Source organism: Coenobita brevimanus, chromosome 65 (genome assembly GCF_032717465.1).
Source record: "Coenobita brevimanus isolate Jiangsu-jjx chromosome 65, ASM3271746v2, whole genome shotgun sequence".
NCBI lineage: Eukaryota > Metazoa > Arthropoda > Malacostraca > Decapoda > Coenobitidae > Coenobita > Coenobita brevimanus.
In genome coordinates, this window is record NC_137018.1 from 22,926,828 (window position 1) to 22,944,554 (window position 17,727).

Sequence of the window (17,727 nt, forward strand, 5' to 3'; positions counted from 1 at the left end):
TGTCATGCACCCTATGTAAATGGCAATTAATTATATATATCTCGGTATTGCGAGTGTTTATAATTTCTCGTATTAATTTTGATGTGAGAGTCAAAGGCTCATCAATATTCCTTCTCTCGAGTTTTCACAGTTTTTGAGATTTTACCTTAGGATATGTGGATTATGGTGTAACGAACACTGAAAATGTGCATTTTTTTTTTCTTTTTTACATTTAGTGAGAAGGCTCGAATTAATTTTGAAGTGCTTCTACTGCAGAGAAAAAGAATACTCGTTCGATGTTTCTCGCTTGTTTCTGTGACTCTAAGATCCATTAGCTTCAGATTCCATTTCTCTTTTCGTGTAAATCGATTTCTTGTTATATGTTTCCTAAAAGAATTTTTTACAAACCAGAAATATTCTCTGAATTTTGGAAATAATTTGGAGCGTTTCTCTGTGAATTTTGAGTAAATTTGTGAAAGTTGCATATCTAGCTATTTCCACCAAAAATGTCAGGATTCCAATAAAATAGGTTCGGTCTACCACCTAAGCGGATGCTATCAGCCGTAAGTAGTTCACAATTGGTACTATTTATCCTTTAAGTCCCGGATAACATGAATTAAAAACAAAAAAAAAATTAGGCCCATCAAAAATTCAAAATCCAGTTATTTTCGTCACAATAGTTCAGGTCGACGGTCCGGCAACCATTTTTTTTTTTTTTTTTTTTAGCCGTTATGAACAACAAAACCGTGTATATGATTAACAAAGTAACATTATAAACTGTATGTCTGAGTACTTCCATGTATTTACTTTTTCATAATAATATACATCTGATAATCAATACCTGATCAGTTTTCTTGTAAACTATGTTTTTGTCTTTCGGAGTGATTTACCTTGGTAAATATGGATATCACATGATCCATCATACCTGGAAAATATTCCAATTTTTAAAATAAGATAAGGAGGCTCAAGATGCCCAAGTTTCAGATAAAAATAATATTCATTTTCTCAAAATTTCCAAGTTGTTTACACGTTTCTAATCAAACGAAACTGGAGCGGAGGGATCGTGCAGTGGACGCTGCAACTCTCGGATCGGTCTTAGGATGTGCCCGTGCGCTGCCGGCCTTGGGCTCACCCCTCTACCTGCCTCCCACAGGCGAGGTACTTTGTGAAGCACGCGTGCCCCACTGGGGAGAATACGCCTCACCTCGAAGTCAGCCCACAAGAAAGAAGGCCTCAGTAATTTCGGCAGAAGGTAACAGCCACGAGAATCCTGTCGTTGGCCAGGGCGCCTACAACGCTCTGCATAAAGTCATCTGAGCGAGAGCCTTTTCTCCCTTTGAATCTGTTTCATTCTACTTTTCGCCTCATTCTCAGCCGGAATCTTATCCCCCCCCCCCCGATATTTTTTTCTGAATTTCAGGTAATAAGAATTATTTCCCGGGAAATTTATAATTCATTTGTGAAAGTAGCATATTTAGTGTTTTCGTCCTCAATTCCGTGGTTTTTAGGATCACAAGCAGAATAATTTTGAATTCCTCCTAAAGTGGATGCGTTTACCGTAACAAAACTACTAGTATATTTTTTTCCTCTACAAACGAAAATGAGTAACAAATGACTCTCTTTCTAACGTAAAATTGCAGTCTCCAGACGATACTCATGCAGTTGATTCAGTGTTCCTTCATGGTGTTTTTTTTTTTTTTTTCATAGGTATGTCCACGGAGATTATTAAAGATACAAATGGCATTTTTTGTTGTTTATACTTCCCCGTATTAATTTATATGTGAGAGTCAAGAGTTCATCAATATTCCTTCTCACGAGTTTTCGCAGTTCTGAGGGACTTTACCTGAGGAAATGCTTCTTCTAACACGAACCCTAAAAATTTGCAAAATCATTTTCTTTTATATTCAATCAGGAGGCTCCAGGTAACTTTAAAGTGCGTCTACTTGACATGAATGTAAAAAACTTTCTCATTCGAAATTATAGTTGATTTCGATGGCCCCATATCAGTTGAAGTTCATTGTTAGTAAAAACTTCAGAATCCAACTCTTCTTACATGTTAAACGATTTCTTTTTGTTTCCTAAATGAGATTATTTCGTCGTTAGAAATGTGTTTTTTTTTTTTTTTAATAACTGGGGGTCATTCCAAATCAATTTTCGGTTCATTTTTGGATATTCCATTTTTAGCGATTCTAATTCAAAATTGCCACTCATCCTTTTAGTCGCGGCTGAGAAACTTTTAAAAAGCCACTAGACTCATCCAAAGATTTTTAAAATCCGTTAATCTCAAAACGAAAGACAACTGTTCAAGTTCTCGTTCTTTCAACCTGATATTTTTTTTTTTTTTTGTTAGATCTATCAAAAATAAATCTGCATATATGAGGAACCAAGTAATGTTTACAAACTGTTTATCTCAGTACGGCTATTATCTTTTCTATACAAATTATATCTGACAATGAATACCTAAAAAATTGTTTTTTAATTTTTTTTTTCTTTCTTGGTAAATATTCATAATGATATCACACGATCCGTAATACTCAGGAAATATTCCAGTTTATAAAATTTGATCAGGGGGCAAAAGTTGCCACTTTGAAGACCTAGTTATACAAAGAACAATATTATCACTGTCTGTATTTCTACGTTGTTTACATATCTCTAGCCAACGATCCTCATTGCTCATAAACCCCTCAAATTTCAGTCGTATTTTAAAGTGAATGGATCACATCTTACTTGTTACCCTATTTATCATTGTTACTGATTTTTGATTCCGAGACAGAATCTTCTCACCCTCAGAAATGTTTTCTGAAATGATACGGTTAGCAGTATTTGCCATCTAAGTTTGAGTACATTTTGTATTTTCGCCCTCATTTATGCGGTTTTTTGGATCACTCAAGTATGATGGTTTCCACTTATTCCTAAAGCACATTTCTGCTACCGTAACAAAACAACTTGACCTCAACAAATGAAAAAAGTAATAAATGAACCTTTTCCTACTATAGAAATCAAAACAATCTCCAGATAAGGTTAAAACAGGTCATTCAATGATCCTTTATCCTGCCTTTTTTTTTGGAGCTGTCATGCACTATATGTCTACGGAGATTAAAAATAAAGCCAAAAGTGGTAATAAATAATATTTCTCAGTATTGCGAGTGTTTTTATACTTTCTCGTATTAATTAAGATGTGATAGTAAAAAGGTCATCAATATTCCTTCTCTAGAGTTATCACGGTTTTTACATTTTTCCAAAGGAAATATGGATTATGGTGTAAGGAACAATGTGCAAATATTTTTTTTATTTTTTTACATTTAGTAAGATGGCTCGAATTGATTTTACATTGCTTCTACTGTAGATAAAAATAGATACTCGTTCGATGTTTCTCGCATGTTTCTGTGACCCAAACATCAATTCTCTTCAGATTCCAGTTTTCGTATAAATCTATTTCCTGTTATATTTTATCTAAACATATTTTTTTTTAACTTCAGAAATGCTTTCTGAATTTGGAAAAAATTTGGAGTGTTTCTTTTGAGTAAATAAGTAAAAGTTTAAAACTTAGCTATTTCGACCAAAAATAAGCCGTCATTACAGTAAACTACGTTCGATCTGCCACCTAAGCGGATTCAATCAGCCGTAAGTAGATCACATAACATGAATTCAAAATAAAAGTAGGTCCGTTGAATATTCAAAATCCAGTTTTTCTCATCACGACCGACAACAGTGCAGGTTCAGCATTTTTTTTTTTTTTTTTAAGCTATCATGAACAAAAATTGCGTATATGTTTAACCAAGTAACACTTATAAACTGTATATCAGAGTACGGACATTTTTTTTTTTTTTTTTTTTGAGGAAAAATGAACCAAAGGTAACGAGCCTGCAATACTGTTCCTTCCAAGAGAAAAGCAAATACAAGAGAGAGCCAAATTCAAGATCCATTCATTTCGAGATGCCTGGACACACTGCGTTTGAAAGACTGGAGATCATAGGAAGCAGGAAATACAGACAGAAGGAGACAGTTCCAGAGTTGACCTGTTGCATAGATGAAGGACTGGGAGTAACGGTTAACTCTTGCATTAGAGAGTTGGACAGAAAAGGGGTGAGAGTTTGCTGCTAGACGGGTGCTACTCGCCCGTCGTAGAAGTGGAGGAATGCATGCAGACAGTTCAGAGCGATAGAAAAAAGATAAACATGCAACAGTGCGGCGAATAGACAGAGGTTGAAGGGAGTCAGTAAGAAGGGGAGAGTTAATGAGACGAAAAGCCTTTAACTCCACCCTACTGAGAAGATCTTTATGTGGGGAGTCTCCCCACACATGAGAGTTGTACTCCACACAGGGGCGGATAAAACCCCTGTATAGAGTCAACAATTGTGCAGGGGCAAAAAAGGAACGGAGTAGGCTTAGCACACCCAATCGCTTGGAAGCAGATTTTACAAGAGATGTAATATGATCTTTCCAAGACAAGTCCCGAGCAAATAAAACCCCAAGCATGTTCAACGATGATGCAGGATTAAGTTGAGTATTATTAAACATAAGTGGGTATACCTGTGGAAGATTTTGTCGGGTTGATAGGTGCAAAAACTGTCAATAACCAGATTATTTTTACCCCAGAGATACGAGCCAAGTCAGACATTAGGTGTGCCATAGCCTCATCCCTTGCCTGTTGAAGTAACTGCTGAGATGGACGTTGTGGGAATCGAATGGAAAGGTGAAGGGTGGAGTCATCAGCGTATGAGGGGACAGGGTTAGATGTACAACTTAGAAGGTCAGTGATGAATAAAAGGAAGAGAGTTGGTGATAGGACAGAGCCCTGAGGAACACCACTGTTAATTGATCTAGGAGAACGATAGCCGTCTACAACAGCGGCTATAGAACGACCAGAAAGGAAGCTAGAGATGAAGGCACAGATAGAAGGGTAGAAACCGTAAGAGGGCAGTTTGGAAATTAAAGATTTATGCCAGACTCGATCGAGAGCCTTTGAGATGTCAAGTGCAATGGCAAAGCTTTCGCCAAAGTCCCGAAAGGAGGATGACCAGGAGTCTGAAAGGTAGGTGAGAAGATCGCCTGCGGAGCGTCCCTGATGGAACTCATACCGACGATCAGAAAGAGGGTTCCGACAGGAAAGATGCTTTAAAATTTTACTAAGAACAGACTCAAAAACTTTTGAGATACAGGATGTTAAAGCAATTGGACAATAGTTAGAGGGTTGGGAATGGTCATCCTTCTTTGGGACTGGCTGAAGGAGAGCAAACTTCCAGCAAGAAGGAAAGGTACAAGTTGACGGACAAAGGCGAAAGAGTTTGCCTAGGCAGGCTGTAAGCACAGAAGCACAGTTCTTGAGAACAACAGGGGGGACTCCATCAGGCCCATATGCTTTATTAGTACTGAGGCCAGCAATGGCAGAAAATACATCAGCTGAAGAAATTTTAATGTTAGCCGTGAGGAAGTCAGAGGGGGGAAGTGATGGAGGAACAGCACCAGAATCGTCTAAGGTGGAATTGGAGGAGAAAGTCTGAGTGAAGAGATCTGCTTTATCAGTAGAAAAAATAGCTACAGAACCATCAGAGTAGAAAAGAGGAGGGAAGGATGATGAGGAAAGTTGTTAGAAAGGTTTTTGGCAAGGTGCCAGAAGGAGCGGGAAGAGTTCGAGTTAGAGAGTTGAGAACATTTTGTACTGATGAAATTTTTAGCAGAGCGAAGAACAGACCACGATTCCCGGCAGAAATGTATAAAAGATGTGATTCAGGGGTGGGTTGGCTCCGGTACCTTTTATAGGCCCTCTCCTTGTTGCGGACAGCTTTAGAACAAGCGTGATTAAACCAAGGCTTTCTTGCATTAGTCAAAGGATATGAGAAAGGAATGTATGCTTCCATGAACGAGAGAATATCCTCCGTAATGCGCAAGGCACACCCAGATAGCTCCCGGCCATGGAAGCAATAATCATTCCAGGGAAAATTAAATCAAAGAAGTACTGCCTGAGGGCCTCCCAATCCGCGCTCTAAAGTGCCTGAGACGAAGTTTTTTTGGAGGGTCCGCAGGCCGTACCGGAGAGATAGGACAGGTTAAGGTATTAAGGTTGTGATCGGAGGAGCCCAACGGAGAGAAAAGATTAACAGTGTTAGCGGAAGGATTAGTTGTAAGGAAGAGATCAAGTATGTTGGAGCTCTCTCCAAGGCGGTCAGGGATACGGGTAGGGTGCTGTACAAGCTGCTCTAGGTCATTAAGGATAGAAAAGGTGGATCAGTGAAAGGAGAGGAGAGCCAAAGGTGGTGGTGAACATTGAAATCTCTAAGAATAGAGATTTCAGAGAAAGGAGAAATGGAAAGAATGTGTTCCATCGTAGAAGTAAGATAGTCAAAGAATTTTCGATATTCAGTAGAATTAGGAGATAAGTAAACAGCACAGATATATTTAGTCAGAGAATGACAGGAAAGCCGAAGCCAGAGTGTAGAGAATTCAGAAGACTCGAGTTCAGGAACGAGAGCAAGATAAGTTGTTGCGTATATATACACAACAGCCACCTTTGGCTTTGAAATCAGTCTCAGGAAAAGAAGATGAGGTTTAGAGAAGGAGAGGTGGTGCTCAACAGAATGAAAGTTAGAGGAAAGGCCACGAATGTTGCAGAAATGAAGAAGAGAGTCAGTGGTTCCAGGCACCCTGAGTCGTCACCGGGAGAGGGGCTGATGGTGGGGGCATTTATGTTCCCCCCCCCCGTGGGGACTCCGAGGCTATGTTAATCGACGAAATTTTTTGAAAATTTTGAAAAGGAAGTGTGGTGTGTACTGTGCATGTAGTTTCGTGTTGATAGTTGGATAAATTTTTATTGGAGAGCATGCTGATCTACTCTCTGTGTTACTGAGACACTGAAAAAGTTCAGCAAAAGGAGATGGTCAGGACCTAGTCCCGAGGGCTGATGAAACGGGAGCTCCAGCTCTCCCTGTCATCAGCTTTCCATCAACGTTGGGAGTACTGCCCTGCTCGACTGGTGCTACAGTCTACTCCTAATAATATACATCTGATAATCAATACCTAATCAGTTTTCTTGTAAACGATGTATTGTCTTTCGATGTGATTTATCTTGGTAAATATGGATAATGATATCACACAATCCGTCGTAGTGGGAAAATACTCAAATTTTTAAAATAAAATAATGAGGCTGAAGATGCCCCAAGTTACAGGTAAAAATAATATCCGTTTTATTTCTAAATTTCCAAGTCATTTTCACGTCTCTAATCTCTTTGGAACGTAGGGATCGTGAAGTTAACGCTGCAGCGCACGTGTCGCTCTTTTGGTGTGCCCGTGAGCTGCCAGTCTCGGTCTCGCCCCTCTCCCTGCCTCCCACAGGCCAGGCACTTTGTGAAGCGCGCGAGCCCCACTCGGGAGAATACGCCTCACCTCGAAATCATCCCGAAAGAAAAAAGGCCTCAGACATGTCGACAGAATGTAAGTCACGATATTCCTGTCGTGGGCCAGGGCGACTACAACGCTCTGCATATACTCATCTGAGCGAGGGCCTTTATTCCCTGTGAATCTATTTCATCCTACGCGTTACCTCATTTAGCCTTGTCACCATTTTTTTTTTTTTCTGAGGCGGAATTTTATCACCCCCAGGTATTTTTTTCTGAATTTCATGTAATTAGGATTGTTTCCCGACAAATTTGGAATTCATTTGTGGAAGTTTCATATTTAGTGTTTTCGCCGTCAATTCTGCGGTTTTTAGGATCATAAGAATAGTTTTGAATTACTCCTAAAACGGATGCTTTTACCGAAACAAAAATACTTATATTTTTTCCCTCTACAAACGAAAATGAGTAAGAAATGACCCTCTTCCTGATGTAAAAATGCAGTCTCCTGACGATACTCATACAGTTGATTCAGTGTCCATTCAACGTGCACTTTTTTTTTTTTTTTTTGGTTGCTGTCTACGGAGATGAATAAAGATACAACTATCAATTTTTGGTGTTTATACTTTCTCGTATTAATTCATATGTGAGAATCAAAAGCTTATCAATATTCCTTCTCACGAGTTATTGCAGTTCTGAGAGACTTTACCTAAGGAAATGCTGCTTATATTATAATACGAATAGTAATAATTTCCAAATATTCTTTTCGTTTATAATTTAAAAGTGCTCCTACTAGAGATGACTGTTAAAACCTTTATCATTCGAGATTATAGCTGGTATATCAGTTGAAATTTATTCTTAGTAAACACCAGATGCCAACTCTTCTTACATGTTAATCGGTTTCTTTTTATTTTTCCTAAACGAGATTTTTTTCGCTGTTAGAAATATTTATGTTTCCAAATCAATTTTCGGTACATTTTTAAAAATGGCATATTTAGCGATTCTAGTTCACTGTTGCCACTCCTTTTTATCCTTGTAGTCACGTCTAAATGAAATTTACAAGAAGCTAGTGACCTCATCCCCCCCCCCCAAAAAAAAAAAAGTTAATCTCAAAAGGAGAGACACCTGATTTTTTTATTTAGACCTCATGAGAAATAAATCTGCATATATGAGGAGCCAAGTAATGTTTATAAACTGTATATCTCAGTACGGTTATTTTCTCTTTCTTACTAATATATATCTGATAATGAATACCTAAAAATAATTCTCTTTTAACTCTTTATTGTCTTTCGGAGTGATTTTACCATGGTAAATATAATTATATCACACGATCCGTCATACTGGGATAATATTCCATTATTGAAAATTTGATCAGTAGGCTCAATTTGCCAGTCTGAAACCCTAGTTATAGAAATAAAAATAATATCCGTTTTATCTCTAAATTTCCACGTTTTTTACGTCTAATCAAACGAAACTCATTGGGCTTAAACCCTTCAATTGTCAGCCTTCATTTAGCGTAGTTACTGATTTTTTCTTCCGAGACAGAATGTTTTCACCATCAGAAATGTTTTCTGAATATTAGATACAATTGTTAGTGCTTGCCAGATAATTTTGGGCAAATTTGCGGGTTGCATATTTTGTGTTTTCGCCTTAATTTTTCTGTTTTTAGGATCACTGAAATAAAATGGTTTTCACTTATTTCTAAAGCTGATGGTTCTACCGTAACAAAACAACGTGACCATTTTTTTATATGAAGTTACCTCTACAAATGAAAAAAGTCACAAATGACTCTCTTCTTAAGGTTGAAATCCAAGCAATCTCCACACGACTTTAATACAGATCATTCAATGTTCCTCTTTGCTGCAGTTTTTGTAGCTGTCATGCACACTATATCTATGGAGATTAGGAATATCGCTATTAATGGTAATTAGTTATATATTTCGTTATTGAGATGTTTATTCTTGTTTAAATTTTGATGTGAAAGTCAAAAGCTCATCAATATTCCTTCTCTCGAGTTATCACAGTTTTTATTATTTTACCTAAGGAAATGTGAATTATGGTGGAAGTAGCTCGATTTATTTTTTAAGTGATTCTACTGCAGATAAAAAGGAATACTCATTCGTTATTTCTCGTTTGTTTCTGTTACCCACACATCAATTTAACTCAGATGCTGGAGCTCCCTTTTCACCAGCCCTCAGGACTTGATCCTGACCATTTCCCTTTGCTGAACATTTTCAGTGCATTCATTTACACAGAGAGTAGGCCACCATGCTCTCTTAATACCTTTACTTTCAACTGTCTACGCCACACTGAATGCGCATAATCACACCTATTCACTCTCCTTAGCAGTGGCCGATGCAGTTACTATTAAATTAGGTGGTACCTCGGATTGCCACCACCGGCAGGGTAGGGCTGGCGGCACAGGGTCCTCCCGGTCGCCATCAAGTGACTGCCGGCAGCGACTGTTGCAATTTCAAGTAATGCTCGTTAGCGGAGAAGTGGAAGTGCTCCCTTATTCTTCACCAACATCTGCGCCCTTAGCACAAATTTAAACAGTTCATTTTTCCTTCAGTCCATATCCCCTTTGGCCCTTTTCCTCACAGAACCACAAGCCTCACCGTCTACTGATATATCCCCATTTTGTTCTCCCGGTTACCATCTCCACACAAACTTCCGTAACAAGGGCGGCACTTGTTGTTATATCAAATCCCAATAGGTAGTTGACACTATTTAAAATCACTTCCTCCAGTTTTGATTACTCATTGTATAAACTAATGATTACTCATTGTATAAACTAAATTGTCAAAATATTACCAAATATATCTGTGTAGTCTATTGCTCCCCCAATGCTTCTTCGGAACCCAGTGCCCTTAGCAGCGAAAATACCATTTTGGGTGATTTTAACATTCTTGATGTTGAATGGTTATTGCATTCTGCCAGGACAGACGACGCTGGTCTAGAGTGCGAGCCAAACTCATGCAGAATCGTTTAATCTCACCCAGCTGGTAAAGCAACCAACCAGAATACCTGATAATCCTGACCTCACGATTTATTCTTGACAAATAATCCGGATCAATACAGGATAGATCCTCTGACCACAATCTTATGAAAGTCACATTAGTTAACCCCTCACACCTCCCGGTTCTGAATCTGCCAGGGTGACCCGATGGCATTTTGATAGGGCACACTGGAATGGATATCTTGCGGACATTCCAAGGCAGTCTTGCTTCTCTAGTGATCCCAATTCTACCCAGTCCCACATTTGCAACGTAATACTAGCTGGTATGGATTTATTCATACAGTCACTAAAAGATCGAACTCTCCGAAATGGTTTGATGGCAACTGTGCCAGAAGAACACCCCAAAAGTCACAAGAGAAAAAAACATTTGAATTACTCCCTCAATATAAAATTGCTAGAAATCATACAAAAGCTGTAATAAATAGAGCTAAATCAAACTTTCTCCAAAAGCAAGCATCAAAACTACTTAACCCTAATGACAATAGAATATTCTGGTCAACTCTTAATTCTTTCAATAATTACTTTAACGTCATCATCCATTCCCCGACTAAAATCTTCAGATGGCAACATTACAAATGACCCACGAGGGAAAGCAGATATTTTTGCCAGTACCTTTGCCAAAAATTCGTCCATAGAGGATGCCAGCCAAAACATCCCAATACTAGAACTTGTCTCCCCAAATTGTTCCACTTAAAATACAGACAAGAGACGTAAAATCCATTCTAGACAATTTACCTACCAACAAAGCTCCAGGCTGAAATGGAATTCCGCCAATTGTTTTGAAAGTGTTCCTCCGGACTTGCCTTTGTTCTAGCTAAATTATTCAAAATATGCATACGTACTTCTTCATTCCCAAATTCAGGGAAAGAAGCCAATATCCACCCAACTCCGAAGATAGGAAGTTCCTCTGACCCCTCTGATTACAGACCAGTAGCTTTCACATCTTCTCTTGGTAAGGTATTTGAAACTATAATTAAGAAGCACATTACAACTTAGTGATAGACAATATGGTTCTCGCCACGAAAGATCCACCATTGACATACGCAATCTCCTAACTCACACCATCCATCAATCAACTGACCTACATGGAGAAACTCATGCAGTAACCTTTGATATTTCTAAAGCTTTCGACACAGTATGGCATAGTTCACGGCTGTCCAAACTCCCTTAAGAGGACTAACGTCTTTTGTTCCTTTGATTTCCTCATATCTCAGTGGCAGGAAAATAAAAGTAAAAGTAGATGATGTATATTCCTATTTCCACTCAACGCCGTCGTGCCGCAGGGATCAGTTCTGGCGCCAACCCTGTTCCTGGTTCACACACTTATATGCAGATGACTCAACAATATATAGACACCCATTTACAAAGTTTAATATCTCTACCTCTCAACACAGTACAGCCATCTCCAAAACCTATCTATGCTCAGTGAATGGGGACAAAACCTTCTCATTTAATCTTAGTAAAACTAAATATATATAATTTACTAATAGACAGATACTGCCAGATTCGTATATTTCCTTCAGTACTACTAATATTCCCATCTGCAATAGTACTGAAATTCTCGGCGTCTCAGCTGGACCTCTCATGTTAGATCACTTGCTAAAACCGCCTCAAAGAAACTTGGATTATTGTACAGAGTCCGAAACTTCTTCACTGACGAACATTTAGCTATAATTTATAAGAGTCATGTGCACTCTCAGCTTGAATATTGCACACCCTTGTGGAATGGATTTGGAGAAGTTGCATTAAAACAACCAGACAAAATTCAGAACAAAGCACTTAGAATTAATAACAACCCTGCCATTACAAATAAACTACCTCCCCTAGAAGTAAGAAGGAATGTTGCCTCCCTTGCAGATATATTTAAGGCAAATGCTCAGACGAAGTTGCGTTCATGTTTCCACCTCTCTATGCCTTCCTCGTGCTACACGGTCATCTGGTAGAGCTCATGCCTGGAATGTCACTCAGCCATACTGCAGAACTTCTGCCCATCAGAATTCTTTCATTCCTCGAACAGCACCTCTCTGGAATTCGCTTCCCCAGAGTTGTTTCCCTCCAAACTTCAACCCACAGATGTTCTAGTCTGTTACAGATATTTTAATGTTGGGCACAAGTAACCTGGTGTATGAAATTTGTTTTTTAATCATTTGTTTTTCCTTCCTCTGTTCTGCTATTTAAAAAAAATAAAGTTTCTTGAACGTAATTTGCTTTGCCCTCCGAAATTGGTAGCTTCTCAGCCAATTTTGAATAAATTTGAATGTTACATATCTAGCTATTTCGATCAAAAATAGCTACGATCAACCCCCAGAGCTGATGTTATGAGCCGTAACTTCACAACTTCCATTACCTTTATCCTCGAGGAGACGGCTTAGATGAATTAAAAAAAAAAAAAAAAAAGCAAATTAAAAGTCCAGTTAATCTGATAATGCCAGACACAGTATAGGTCATATGATTTTTCTTACTTCGATCATGAACAATAAAACTTCAAGTATGAGGAAAAAAGTAATGTTTACAAATTGTGTATCTCATTACGGCATTTACTTTCCCCTAATAATATATATATGATAATACCTAAACAATTCTCTTTAAAAATATATAATGTTTTTCGGAGTGATTTTTTCTAGGTATATATGGGCAATGATATCACACGATCCGTAATACTGGGAAAATATTCCATTTTATAAAATTTGACCAGTGGCTGAAGATGCCACTCTGAAGCCCTTCTTATATTATCCATTTTATCTCTATAGGAGAGAAGTGGAGGAACGATTGTGCAAATATGAATTGGAGCAGATGAGGGACGTGGAAGGCGTGTGAAAGATATTTGCAGAAGAAATATGTGCAGCATGTGATATGGTGTGTGAGAGGAAGAGAAAACGGGAGGGGGTGCAAGGAACAGCGTGCTGGACTGAAGAGGTGAGATAGGTTGTTGTACAAAAGAAGCATACAATGAATGGATGAGAAATAGGGTCGTGGAAGAAGTTGAGAGGCGGAAGAGAGAGTTATATGTAGAAAGAGAGGAGAAAAGATTAGTAAGAGTAAGAAGAGAGTGGATGAGGAATTTGAAAGGAATTTGGGTGTAAAGTGGAGGAACTAAGAAAATGTTCTGGAAATAGGTGAAAAGAGTAAGACAGGGTGGAAGTGAGGCTAGCAGGGGAGTGAAAGAGAAGGGAGAAAAAGTGAGCAGATGGAGAGAACACTATAAGGAATTGTGGAACATACAGGATGGAAGTAATGCGAGTATAAGTGGCTGGGGAATGGCTGGGAGGTGAGAAGACAGGAAGAAATCAGTAGGATAGAAGTTGTGGAAACAATGAAGAAAGTTAAATTGATGGAGTGTGTGGTGAAATGCTGAAGCATGGGGGAGAGATACTAGTAGAATGGATGTGGAAGATGTGCAGATTGGCCTGGGAGGAAGGTAGTGTCCCTGAGGATTTGAAGTCAGGTATAATTATTCCCTTGCACAAAGGAAAAGGGGAAAAAGAAGTGTGTGGTAATCATAGGGGCATTTATCTTCTTAGTATAATAGGAAAAGTGTATTATTGAATACTTATTGCAGGAATTAGTTGAACAGGGAGGTTGTGTAGATCTGATATTCATTCTTAGATCTTTAGTGGAAAAGTTTCTAGAGAAGGGAAAGAAGTTGTATGCGGCTTTCATGGATTTGGAGAAAGTATATGACAGACAAGGATTGTGGAAAGTATTAAGAATATATGGAGTAGATGGGAAGTTGTTGAATGCTGTGAAGAGTATGTATGATAGTGCTAAGGCTACAGTGCGAGTGGATGGTGAACTAAGTGAATTTTTCTCTTTGAAGGTTGGGTTGAAACAGGAATGTGTCATGTCTCCATGGTTGTTCAATCTGTACATGGATGGGGTAATAAAAGATGTAGGGTAGTGGATGTTGGAGTGGCCCTGGTGAGAGAGAATAGTGTTTGGAAACTCCCTGAACTGTTGTTTGCAGATGATGCTGTGTTGTTGAGTGAAGACGGAGGGGAGCTGCAAGGCTTGGTGGATGAGTTTGGGAGAGTGTGTAAGAAACGGAATCTAAAGGTGAATGTAGGGAAGAGTAAAGTGATGGTCTTTGAAAGAGGTGAAGTCAATGAATGTACAGCGAGGTTGGATGGTGATGAATTGGATAATGTAAGTACGTTTAAGTACTTGGGTAGTGTGATGAGTAAGGATGGAGGTTTGGAGGTTGAAGTGCTTGAAAGTGTACAGCAAGGAAGAAAGGTTGCTGGTTCTTTGAAAGCAGTGATAAGAAACAGGGAAGTGAGCATGGAAATGAAAAAGTTACTACATGACAGTATTGTGAAACCAACTCTAACGTACGGAAGTGAAGCTTGGACGTTGTTGGAAGGACACAAGTCAAGAGTGAGAGCAGTGGAAATGAGTTATTTAAGAGGAGCCTGTGGAGTCAAATGGAGAGACAGGCTGACGAATGAGGATATAAAGGAGTGTGGAGGTGGTTTGGCCATGTGGAGAGGATGGAGGGTGAAAGACTGAAGAAGAGAGTGTATGTGAGTGAGGTGGAGGGGGGAAGAGAGAGGTGGAGGCAGAGGATGAGATGGAGGGATGGGGTGGAGAGGTATATGAGAGAGAGGGATGTGAGTTGGGAGCAGGGCACTGAAATGGCGGGGGACAGGGCGACGTGGAGGCGATTTGTTTTTGTTTTCTGGAATATACATACAATTAAGAGTGTTTGCCACCTAATTTTGAGTACATTTTTGAAGTTGCATATTTTGTGTTTTCGCCCTCAATTATGCGGTTTTTAAGATCATTCAAGTATGATAGTTTTCACTTATTCCTAAAGCACATTTCTGCTACCATAAGAAACAACTTGATTATTTTTAATCTGAAGTTACCTCTACAAATGAAAAAAGTCATAAATGACCCACTTCCTAAGGTAGAAATCAAAACACTCTCCAGATGACATTAATACAGGTTATTCAATGATCCTTTATCCTGCCTTTATTTTTGAAGCTGTCATGCACTCTATGTCTACGGAGATTAGGAAGAAAGCATGTGAGAGTCAAAAGCTCATTAATATTCATTCTCTCGAGTTATCACAGTTCTACGTTCTACTAGAGACTTTACTTAAGGAAATGTAGATTATGGTGTAACGAATATTGACAATGTGCAAATATTTTTTTTATTTTTTAAGTTAGTGAGAAGGCTCGATTTAATTTTAAAGTGCATCTACTGCAGATAAAAAAGTATATTCATTCGATGTTTCTCGCTTGTTTCTGTGACCCAAACATCAATTCACCTCAGATTCCAGTTCCCTATTCGTGTTAATTGATTCTTTGTTAGATGTTTCCTAAACATAGTTTTCTCACCTTCAGAAATGTCTATTGAGTTTTGGAAATAACTTGGAGTGCTTCGAATAAATTTTTAGTACATTTGTTAAATTTTCATATTTAGCTATTTCGACCAGAAGTAAGTTTACACAGCCATCACTGCAGTAAGATAGTGTCGACTTACCCCCAAAGCGGATGCTATCAGCCCTAAGTAATTCACAATTAGTACAATCCTTTAAGTCACGGATAACATGAATTAAAAATAAAAAAAAAAGTAGACATCGAAAATTCTAAATCCAATTAATATCATTACGACAGACAACAGTTCAGGTCAATGATCCCTCAACGTTTTTTTTGTTTTTGTTTTAGAGCCATCATGAGCAATTCAACTGCGTATATTTTAACCATACCACGTTGAGTACACCGCTTCCCGTCCGATCAGCGAAGTTAAGCAACGTTGGGTCTGGTTAGTACTTGGATGGGTGACCGCCTGGGAATACCAGATGCTGTTGGCATCCCTACGTGTCAGGTTGGGTTGGTGGAGGATTAGTGCCCCTCCCTGTAAAACAATTAACTCTGAGCCCTTGGCCACCCCGGTTGGGATACATGGCGTCTGGCAATGAATGAATGAATAATTATAAGCTGTAAATCTGAGTATGGCTATGTATTTACTCTTTCCTAATAATATACATCTGATAATCAATATCTAATCAGTTTTTTTGTAAACGATGTATTGATTTACCTTGGTAAATGTGGATAATTGTATCACACGATCCATCCCGGGAAAATAATCCTTTTTTTTTTTTTTATACATTTCGAAGACCAAGTTACAGATAAACATGATATCCGTTATATCTCTAGATTTCCAAGTTGTTTACACGTCTCTATTCAAACGAAACTCGTTGGAGCGGAGGGATCGCGATGTTGGTCCGCCGGGAGAGCAGAGGATCTCTGCCGCTAGGTGCAGTGGACGCTGCAGCTCTTGGATCGGTCTTGGGGTGTGCCTATGAGCCTCTGGCCTTGGGCTCCCCTCTCTTCCTGCCTCCCACAGGCCAGGCAATGTGTCAAGCACGCGAGCCCCACTCGGGAGAGAACGCCTCACCTCGAAGTCAGCCCTCAAGAATAAAGCCTCAGACATGTCAGCAGAAGGTAACAGCCACGAAAATCCTGTCGTGGGCCAGGGCGACTACAACGCTCTGCATATAGTCATGTGAGCGAGTCTATTTTGACCTGTTAATCTATTTCATTCTACGCATTACCTCATTTCGTTTTGTTACTATTTTTTTTTTCTGAGGCGGAATTTAATCAACCCCAGATAATTTTGTCTGAATTTCAGGTAATTAGGATTGTTTCCCAACAAATTTAGAGTTCATTTGTGGAAGTTGCATATTTAGTTTTTCGCTCTCAATTCTGCGGTTTTTAGGATCACAAGAAGAATAGTTTTGAATTACTCCTAAAGCGGGTGCTTTTACTGTAACAAAATTACTTGTATCATTTTTTTCCCTGAAATTACCTCTACAAACGAATGTAACAAATGACCCTCTTCCTAACGTAAAAATGCATTCTCCAGACGATATTAATACAGTTGATTCAGTGTTCCTTCAACGTGCATTTTTTTTTTTTTTTTGTAGCTATGTCTACGTAGATGAATAAAGGTACAAATGGCAATTAATAATATTTCTCAGTATTTCGATGGTGTTTATACTTTCTCGTATTAATTGATGTGTCAAAGTCTCACGAGTTATCGTAGTGCTGAGAGATGTGGCTTATATTCTAACACGAACCATAATTTCCAAATACTTTTTTTCTATTATATTCAATCATGAGCCTCAAGGTAATTTTGTAGTTCTTCTACTGGAGATGAATGTGAGAACCTTTCTCATTCGAAATTATTGCTGGTTTCGGTGGGCCTGTATCAGTTGAAATTTATTGTTCGTAAACACTTCAGATGCCAACTCTTTTTATGTGTTAATGGATTTCTTTTTGTTTACCAAATAAGATTTTTTCGCTGTTAGAAATATTTGATTTTTTTCTTTTTTTAAATACTTGGGTGTTTCCAAGTTAATTTCCAGTAACTTTTTTGAAAAATGCATATTTA

General features: G+C 38.6%; 1 non-coding gene across 1 annotated transcript; it reads left to right on the plus strand.

The window, feature by feature from the left end:
• Positions 1-16,025: 16,025 nt before the first annotated feature.
• On the plus strand, positions 16,026-16,144 carry LOC145405116 (5S ribosomal RNA). The gene has a single exon (XR_013898263.1). It is a non-coding gene; the product is annotated as a 5S ribosomal RNA (ribosomal RNA).
• The last annotated feature ends 1,583 nt before the right edge of the window (positions 16,145-17,727 follow it).